This window comes from Parasteatoda tepidariorum, chromosome 2 (assembly GCF_043381705.1).
Source record: "Parasteatoda tepidariorum isolate YZ-2023 chromosome 2, CAS_Ptep_4.0, whole genome shotgun sequence".
Taxonomy (NCBI): Eukaryota; Metazoa; Arthropoda; class Arachnida; order Araneae; family Theridiidae; genus Parasteatoda; species Parasteatoda tepidariorum.
In genome coordinates this window covers 99,815,354-99,825,737 of record NC_092205.1, presented here as the reverse complement: position 1 = coordinate 99,825,737, position 10,384 = coordinate 99,815,354, and the positions used below count along the sequence as shown (strand labels likewise).

Here is a 10,384-nt window from a genome sequence, read left to right as displayed (position 1 = left end):
TTCACTGGCTGTGATCGAAAAAAAATATAACATTAAGTTATAGCTTACATAGTACTACAGTTAAAATCACTGCAATGTGTTAAAAAGCTATAAGCTCATAATTTTGCAGTATAAAGCTCAAAAAATTTTATAAGTATCTTCATAAAGTAAACAAATACAAATGACTGCTGTGGAAACCGTAACAAATTTTATACTTGCCTTTGGCTTTTAAGCCGTAGTTATATAATTGAGCTCATAAGCATGCAAATAAGTGAAACAAACAACAAAATGAATAATAATTGTGGTAAAGGCAGCTTTAATGGCAAAAGCGAACCACTTTATTATGGACTTCACAAAAGCGGAAACAGGAAGATTTGTTTCAGTGCGGAAAAGGTAATTTTGAACATGGGTCCAAAAATTTTCGCCGACAAATGTTGTAAGACTAAACACTGTACAACTCGTCTGCTTCCTTTTCTCCAAAATTATAACTATTCATTTCTTTTTGAATGTCAATGTAATAAGTAGATTTATATCAGAGCAAATCTTGAACTCCTGTCTATTCATGATCTTGAGTACATTTTAGAATTTTTGAGCTTTATTCTTGTGAAAAATAAAATCTTGTGATTTATTTCATGTTTAGTAATTTTTGATCCAAATGGAGTTATATAAAATTTCTAAGAAGCATATTAAAGTATCAAATTAATTTAAATATCAATAGTAGTTGAAACTATTGTTACAGCTTTATTTTACTCTATTTGTTTCTTTCTTACAGATCAACCTTTCATCAATCCTTTGTTCGATTAGCTATTTTTCAAAGTAGTAAAATTTCCTTGATTTTCTTTTTTCTTTTATCCCTTTATACTGTTTCAAATTTTAATAAATTTTTTCTTTTGTTTAGAAAGATTTTCCTGCAACACTAATATGTATGATGTATTTATGTATGATTGTAATATGCTTGGATGTAATCAAAATTTTTTATTTATTTAATGATTGATTATTATACACAATTTTATTCTGTACATATCAGCAACAAAACTTTTTTTGTTTCTTTTTACAGTGGATAAAAAGAATTAATTTAAGCAATTTATGGCCCATCTAACTTAAAGGCTTAGGCCGAGTTACTTACTATTAACTTAAAATGACTGTTTTTTAAACTTCAAAGTTAATGTGTCATTTTCTGGCAGTCAAGATTTGGTGAATTTCCATTTTTTTTTTCCTCGAGCAAATGTCAATAAACTACACTGCTGTCTGTAAGATATTATTAATAAGTGTAGCTAAAGAAGTATACAAAAAAAAATTTAAGATTATTTTGAAGACTTTAAATTTGAATAAATTTTTTGGTCCAAATTGTCATGTTTCGTGAGAATCACCCATATATATATATATATATATAACCTTTACAAATTAATGTTTCAATTTCCATGGGTATTAAAAATTAAATATATTAAATTGTATAATTAAATTTTTGTATCATAAGTATTTATCATTATATAATGATAAATACTATATTGTGGTATATGATAATATTATATATGATAATATTATATTATATGATAATATTATTATATATATGATAATATTATATTATTCAAACAAAATAAAGAATAAAATATTTTTCAAATAATATGGAAAAAATGGAATATTATTTTAATAACATCGTTTATAAAACGATAATATCGTTTATGCTCTACAAAAAATATGAATATTTTTCAATTATAAATAAAACAAATAAATTGCTAAAATAAAGTTTTCAGTATATTAAAATAAAATTTAGGGTAAAATTCAAATTTGGCCAGCCGCAGTATATGAAACTGTTATTTTATAAAATCATAATCACAAAATAAAAAATTGTAGTCATTTTATAACGACTGCATGAACGAATAATGATTTGGAACAATTGCGAAACATATCCTAATTCAAAATCTTAAATTACTATTTTTTTTTTCAAATTGCTAATGATTGATAATAAGTAGCACACTTAATAATTTATGCAAATGAAAGAAAAATATTCTACTTACAAATAATTTCTTACTAACGCGAGCTTGTCACACCTCCAAAAGTTCAAAGTTCTATGACTGAACATCGAAAATCGTCTGCAGACAAAGGCATTTGAAAACGATATTCCCATCAGGTCTTACCAAGTCTTTAAACTGCCATACCAAAAAACTCGTTAATTAGTGGATTAGAATCATAAAAAACGAAGGAATACGCTTCCATTGAAAAAAAAATGGTGCAGTTTCTTTTTCAATTGTATCTTCACTTTCTTAAGTGAGAATACCTCCATTACTTGGAACATTTAAGGGTGAAAGGACTACCATGGGTGACGATTAGCAATTTTTATGTGGCAACGGGCTCGTTTGGAGCTATCTATTCAAGTTTTTTTTTTTTTTTTGTATCCTTCTCTGCGTTACACTACATTAGAAAGGATTAGCCAAATACTTAGTTGAAAATTCCTTTGAATATTTTTTTTTCTTTTTGAAAGTTTTATGTTATTTCCCCATACTAGCCAGAAAAGCATAAGACGCTAATACTTTTTCATCCACTTTCATTTATATTAGGCCAAAAAAAATAGTTAACTCTATAATTCCCACATTAACATTATAAATAACTCTTAAAACTTATCATTACTCAAACTAAGTTTAAGCGATTTCTTAACATTTGCGTTAGAATAAGTGTTCTGAGTGCTATATTCTTCACGAGGGCCAATTTTTTTTACACTGCTTCGTAAAATAGTTATCTCAAAGTTGGAAAGTTTCGGCTAAAAAATTGGCAACTAAATATCCGTCGTAAATCCGATGGAGTTCATAAAGTAAAATTAAATCTTCGTAATTTCTATACGAATAAAATATATTTTAAAGGTTTTGATGCTACACTATTATGCACTGAAAAGGAGCACAACCTCAAAAGCGAGTTTGTCCCACTACTCGTCTTCTGAATTAATTCCATAAGAAAGTTACGGGGTTAAAAGTTTTCAAGATCGGTGGCGCAAAGTCAGTCATAAAAAAGCATAAAATCTTTCAATACATAATTTCTGTATGAGAAAAAATGGTGCAATGAGTTAACCTGCTGTAAAAACGTTATTTTGGAGAAAGNATTTCTTTTTTTTTTCCATCTCTGCAATAAGCTTAAAACATCAGATCAGTTATAGTCAGATTTAGTAATAATTAAAAATTTGTCAAAGAGAGCTGCAGAGCAAATAAAAAGAAAGCTGTTTCGAATTTATTTAATTTTTCTTGATGTTTTTTTTAAAATTCTATTCCAGATATTATTCTTTATCTTATTCTAGTTACCTATTAACCGAAAATTTAACTGTTTCTTTAACATTTCTTTGAATATGCTTTTATAAATGTTTTTTCTCAAAAGTATGGTTGAGAATGGATTATCCAAAGCAGTCTTGTTAATTATGCTCAGGTAAATTAAAAACTGAAATTCAGGGTTCGCACAGACTCCTTATACTCCTTGGATATAAAAAGTTTGTAAAGAATACTTGGAACTACTTAGATTTCCAAATTAGTCCTTTAAAACTCCTTAGATTGTTGCGTTGCATAGATGAGCTTACTAAGTCCGCTGATGAATTTGCTGTTCAAGCAGGGAAACAAAATGATATGACTTAGCTGTCAAAATCTAATTGTTTAAGAAAAACTGAAAAGGAAGAAAAACTGAATTGCTAGAGTTAGAAGGAAAAAAATAACAGCAAATAATTTTTATTTTACATGTTACAAGCAAACTTAATGATTTAGTGTGAAATTTTTTTTTTATATAAAATGTCTTAGATTTTCTTAAGTATTCAATTTTAAAAATATAAGATCGGAAAATTTTTGTGTTAATCTTTAACATCTCTACTATGTACTTTAACAAGATTTATTAAAATATTTGAAACTGGAAAATGTATTTATTTATGTGTAAAAGTGATAACTTTATTTATTTTTCTTGATTAAGTTTGGCAAAGTAAAAATTTATTTTAAAAGGGCTAGAAAAAAATATCTTATGCAAAATATACATTTTTGCGAGTTCTTTATAGTAACTACTTTTTTGATCTTAAAAGAAAACTGTAGGGTTATCTTTCACACAAAGGTTTTAAATTTTGAACTCCTTGGATTTCTTTTTCTGATCTCTGTATGAACCCTGATATATATACATACCGTATATTCCGGCGTATAACGCACACTTTTAATACAAAAAATAACATTGGAATTTACAGGTGTGCGGTATACGCGGAATATAAAAAATTATAGATTTAAAAAATTTAACTATAAAAAAATACTTTTATTTTAAAGAAATAACATACCTTTACCCTATATACTTTATTGATTTTCGTTATTACATAAATAGTTCATTATATTCGTCTTCATCATCTGTGTTACCCTCATTCATAAATAAACAGTCATCTTCTGATCCGTCCAGATTATTTGAAATGCTGCATTTTTTTAATGATTTTCTAACCATCTCATGCTTAATTTCATCCCATGCTTTTATTATCCATATGCACACTGTTTTCAAACTTGCATGAGGCATATGTCCTCCTTTGGTAAAGGTTTTCTCGCTCTCCAACATCGAAGTGTTCCACTGTTTTTTTAAATTGGCTTTAAATAATTTGTTTAAGCAGACGTCTAATGGTGTCAATCTGCCCGGAATAACTGCCATATCGGTGTTACATTCTTTCAACAATTTTTTTGTATTATCTGTAAGGTGGGACCTAAACATGCCCTACACTAAAGATATTTTTTACCCACAATTTAACACCTTTTTCGTCCATCCAGCCTTTTTTGTGGACATGAACAAAAATTCCATTTGGGAAAAGTTTTTCTCTTAAAAATAACTATTGGTTTTAGTTTCGTTCCATCCGCTAATCAAGAAAGGGCTAGGGTGAAATGAGATTTCTCCTGTCCCATTGTTGTTACGTTGACAGATTTTACTCCCTTTAAATCAATTGTTTTATTACCGATCATGTCAAACATGACTGGGGTCTCATCCATATTTCCTATTTGCGAAAGTAAATATTCCTTTTTTTCCGCAGTTCTATAATATATTTTTGAAAACTTAACAATTCCAAATTTTCGTGCGCATTATATGAAGAGTATATCTTAAAATTTAAAAAAATATCTTAAAATTTAAAAAAAGTTATTAGAAATTACGGGTGCGCGTTATGCGCCGGAATATACGGTATATATACATACTCAAGTCTTATTGCTCCAATAATTTATTTTCATGTGTAAATAATAAAAATTAAGCATTTCAAAATCAAACTTTTTATTATATTTTTAGTGCATCGATTAAATATTTTTCTGTGATGCATATATAGAGTACAGTATGAGCTCAGAAATCCGGACTCCTAAAATAAGAAAACTTCTACAAATCAAACTCATTTCATTACAAAAAAAAATAATAATAATTTTGAAATCGATATTGTTTTTTAGAAGAAAAAAATACTTCTGCTCTTAATGAAAAATGATTTGGAATGGTCATATCATTCATTTAGAATGGTCAAGCCCGAGATAGGGTAAACTAACCAGTGAAGGAACACTTAAGCTTTGCTTGCCTTCTAAAAAATCATATTAATTTCAAAATTCGTAATTTTAGTTAAATGACAGTGTCAACATATTTGCAACTAACTGCAAATTAATTAAAAAACTTTTTAGAGAACTTACATAAAAGTTGTTTTAAAGTTTTGGAGGTTCCAATAACAAGTAGTAAGAAGACCAAGTGAAGGAACAGCTCTTACCAGTGAAGGAACACAAAATTTCCCAGTAAAGGAACACTTAATTTTGGTTATTTTTTAATGTTCTTTATGAATTTATATGCGATACAAATATCTAATAACAAGCCTATTCTTGAAATTATAACATACAAATACTTAGAAAATGTTAACTTTTTTTTGTAATCATTAATTGAAAAGTAAAGTGTCAACATATTAACACATACTGTTCATTCACTGAGAAATCAATGCCCAGTAAAGGAAGCTGCCTGTTCCTTCACTGGTTAGGAGTTGTTTTTTGTACTTTTAACATACTTTTGATGCAAAACATCACTAAAGGTACAAGAAAATTAAAGTTTTTTTTTCATTTTCATTAACTTAGAAAAAACCCAGTAAAGGAACACTTGTTCCTTCACTGGTTTTTCATCGTTTGGTGATCCAGTGAATAAACACCCCTTTATCTCAGTACTTGATTATGCTTTGTTTGATGCTTAAAAAAAATAAAACGTAACTTCAATAACTATATTTTGAATTCTTATTTTCGCAGTGAGAAAAATAAAACTATTACATGCAATTAATTCCAATTCAAACATATAAATACAAACACTCACCTTATAATTTTTTCAAAGAAACAAGGTGTTGCAGAGATAATAACAAATTTAAACATTTTTCCAGAGAAGTCTATGTGACCAGGTGATCCAAAACATTGTTAGATGACTTTCTATTGTTTGGTAGTAAGCTATTGTTACCAATCAATCTAAAGAAAAACTTTCAAATTCTTATTTTTAATCAATATATATATAATGTTCCTTCACTGGTTGGTTTACCCTATATCAGACTACTTAAAGCCACAGTTCGCCTGAACCAAAAATATATGACAAATAAATTAAATTTCATGAACACTGCTTTTTCTGTGAGAACTAATTTTTATACAACATTCATGATACATTGAATATTTCTTTTTTCTACTAGACATTTTTTTTCTGCAAGATTTACTGTCCTGATGACCTGTTGGAGAACAATGTCCAACACCATATATAGTACCGACAGTACTTCGAGAAACTAAGGCAAAAATTAAAGTATAAAAACAAAATTATAAGCTAAATAAAAGTCATTTGATTATTAGTTTTAACCTCACTAAGCAAAGTACCAAACAGAAGTAGCAAATTACTGTAATTTTTTATACCTTATAATTTTTAAATTTTTCAAAATCTTAATAACTGTACCAAATGTTTGTTTGAAAGTAGTAAAAAGAAGTATCTGGAGTCTATGTTAAATTTTTTTTCTGTAAATGAGTATGTGCCAGCATCTGGCCAGTCTAATATGTCTATTTTCTTCAACAGCTAGGTTAGAAAAAATATTTGCTAGCTTTGGATTTGTTCAGTCCAAGCTGTGCTGCTGACAGGCTAAACGTGGGTAGTTTTCGTGGTTAACTCACGAAAAAAAATCTGCATAAATCAAAAATCATATATCTGAAGGGGGGAGGAAATTATGACTTTTGAGAATATCTGTAATAATCTGCTTAAAACCAAATTTTCTAGAGCTATGAAATTTTGTTGTTTGCAACTAATCTACGATAATTTTTACTACTTTTTGCGTAATTTTAGAAGGAATTAATAAGAAACCAAAACAATTTGATTGAAACGACTGTATTCTTGTATGGAAATACTGTCTTGTTTTTATGGAAATTAAATCATCATCAAAATGCTGAACATTTTGTTCTTTCATGAGCAACACATCTTTCCAAGAAATAAACAAAGAGTAATTTCATTTTTTTTCTAGCTTTCAGAAAATTAACTTTCTCTCTTTATAATGTAAACTTAAATCTGTAATTTTGTGAGGGAAAGTTTTTAGTGCTTTAAGTATAGGATGCTAAAAAGGCTAATTTAACTTTAAGTTGCAACATTGGAACAATTTTATTATTTTATATTGAAGTATAAAGTTTCAATTTTCAATATAGTATTGATATCTAAATGTTACTTTTTTTATTTAATTATAAATTCATGCATAATTTTATTAATATTACATACCTGTGAAGAATTAAGACGTATGTGCATCTTAAAATTGTGCTGAAATTAAGTTTCATAAACGTCAACTAGTAGATATTTTTGTGTTTATTTATTTTTTTAAATTTTTTTTAAACCCTGAGCATATTCATAATTACACAAATATACATTTAAAAATTAGAAGATAGTGTCTACTAGCATCGAATGATTGCTTCCATATTTGATAAAAGTGGGCTTTTTCTAAATTAATACAGTTATAAGTACAAAAGAAAAATTTTTAGTTTAATTGATTCACTGTTTATTTTGTTAATACTTATTTTATATAAATATTTAATTTATTTTGAGTAATTGGAAAATGTTAATTCAAAAAATTTTGTTGTTAAGCTTTGTGTTTTTCATGTTATTAATAATCTGTTTTTAAAATACTTTTTACTTTTTTTTAGTTTTGATACAATTGACCCTACCTTGATGATGAAAGTGCTTAAAACATTGATAACTCACCAAAGGTAATGGGTCTTTTATACTTCAGATCTCATTGAAGGAGACAAATGAATATGTTTCATTTCTTTTAAATTTTAGGTGCATTCCAGCTACAAAAAACTAAGCAAGTCTGAAATTGAAAATATTATTGGATGTATACGGAATGCCATAAATTCTATGCCTGTCTTATACATAATTTAGATAATGATTCAAATTTTAATAAACATGTGATTTTTCCATTTGTGTGCAACAAAAACACTGTGGTATTGATAGGGTTATCTTGGAGTTGACTTTTATTTTTATTGCAATTTTTAGAAATCACTTAGAAACATTAGTAAAGTCTATCATATAAAAATAAAGAAACTTTAAATTTATTCCCTTAAATGTTTTTATATTTCTAAGAGTTTTTTTTCAGTTAGCACAAAAACTTAGAGAGTGCAATACAAATGTTAGAGAGTATAGAGTGATATGAATATTGTTTATTTGTAAAGTGCAAAAGATAACTTTTTAAACTTCATGTCTATGCTGAAATGCTATGATACAATTATTACATAATGACTGAAACATTTCAGAAGCTGTTAGCGATATGTTATCTAAAACAAAAAGAAGAAGAAATATGTGAAAAATTTTAAGTTGAAATTAAATATATTTAAAGCATAAAAAATATTAGATAAAAGAAGAAAATTTTCTAAATTACTTAATTTTTAAAATAGAAGAGAAAGAAAAAATTTCCCATTTAAAAGCAAAAAAGTAAAATTACAAAATTTATTCAATAACTTGTGTATAAAAATATCCAGATGGATTGTTTGCACTCACTCCACTCATAAAAATCCTGTGTGGATTATTAGTTTCATTTTGCTGTTAATTTTCTTTTCCTATTTTAAAATTATCACTATTTTTTTAGACTTTAAAAAGCCCTCAGCAAGAGAGTGTTTCTTCCTCTTTAGATGGGAATAAAAGGGATTCCTCTCTGTTTCATACAGTGGGAAAAATTCTTTACCCAAAGCGTAAGTTTAGTTTATTTCCTATGGGATTCAATATTAATTTTGGCACTTGCTAAATAATTTAGATGATGTTGTTTATTTTATTTAGGTGATACTTCAAATAAGTCAAATCACAACGTACTTCCTACTTGTCTAAAAATGTTTGAGAAGGATCCTTTCATTTATAATCCTGAAATAAACAATTCAGAAATAAATACTCAATTCAAATCTAAACTGCTTTCAAGTCTAAGCCACACTCCAAGTTCTTAACACGTTTTGTTTCACGCAAAAAATAGTGTAAAAGGTTTTATTGATATCAGACATAGACTTCAGGAATTGAAACCAGGATAGCCTGGTTGGTATGGCACTGCACTCAATTTCGTGAGAATGGGAGTCCGAATCCAGCCTGCCGAAGACTTTCTGTATTGTAAATGGTGACTGGTGCTGGTTAAATCTGCCAGGTCACAAAGTCTTCCATGTCCGAATAACAAATTATACTTCTGGGGTTTTGGAAAGGAGATTGATCATTCTATGATTCTGGTCAAAATTTAATTACGACATGACACAGAAGACTGCACAAGAATGCATTACACATTTTTAATTCTTAGTAATGAAGAGTAACTTAAATTCCACCATCCTTTTTACCATAGAATACGCTGTGGGATTTATTTTTAGACTATGTCAACCGTCATCTATCAAAAGGTACCTCATGATAAGAGTCAAGTTAACATGTCTTACACAATAGTGAATTGGTATTTAATATTTATAGTGGTAGTTATGCCACAACGTCTCATTTAAGAAATGATGGTTCTTTTGTACTTTCATGTGGAATTCAATATGCTCTATGTTCATTTGCACTAATGTCAAAAGAATAGGTGGACTTCCATGAAACTTTTGCTATCCATTGAATTTTTGCCTATGTAAAAAAAATTGTTTGAAAGAGCAAAAATATTTAACTCCTGTTTTTGACGTGGTTTTCTTACAAAAAAGTAAACAAAAATTCCATATTATATTGGAATGAATAATTCAACATTTATCAAAAGTAAGTTTAACTTTCATATTGAAATATACCAAAATGTTGCATATATATGAAAACATCTGATATTTTTGTTGTTTTTGAAAATATTATGATTTTTACTGCTACTGAGTGCTTTCATATTTTCATTATTTTAAAACCAAATGTTTAAAAGAGCAAAAATGCTTAACACCTAAATTTGATGTGATTTTCTTATAAAAAATTA

General features: G+C 27.6%; 1 long non-coding RNA gene across 1 annotated transcript; it reads left to right on the top strand.

Moving 5' to 3' along the window:
* The first annotated feature begins 133 nt into the window (after positions 1-133).
* On the top strand, positions 134-10,200 carry LOC122272470 (uncharacterized). The gene is made up of 4 exons (XR_006227024.2): positions 134-372; positions 8,124-8,186; positions 9,065-9,167; positions 9,253-10,200. It is a non-coding gene; the product is annotated as an uncharacterized lncRNA (long non-coding RNA).
* Positions 10,201-10,384: the final 184 nt, after the last annotated feature.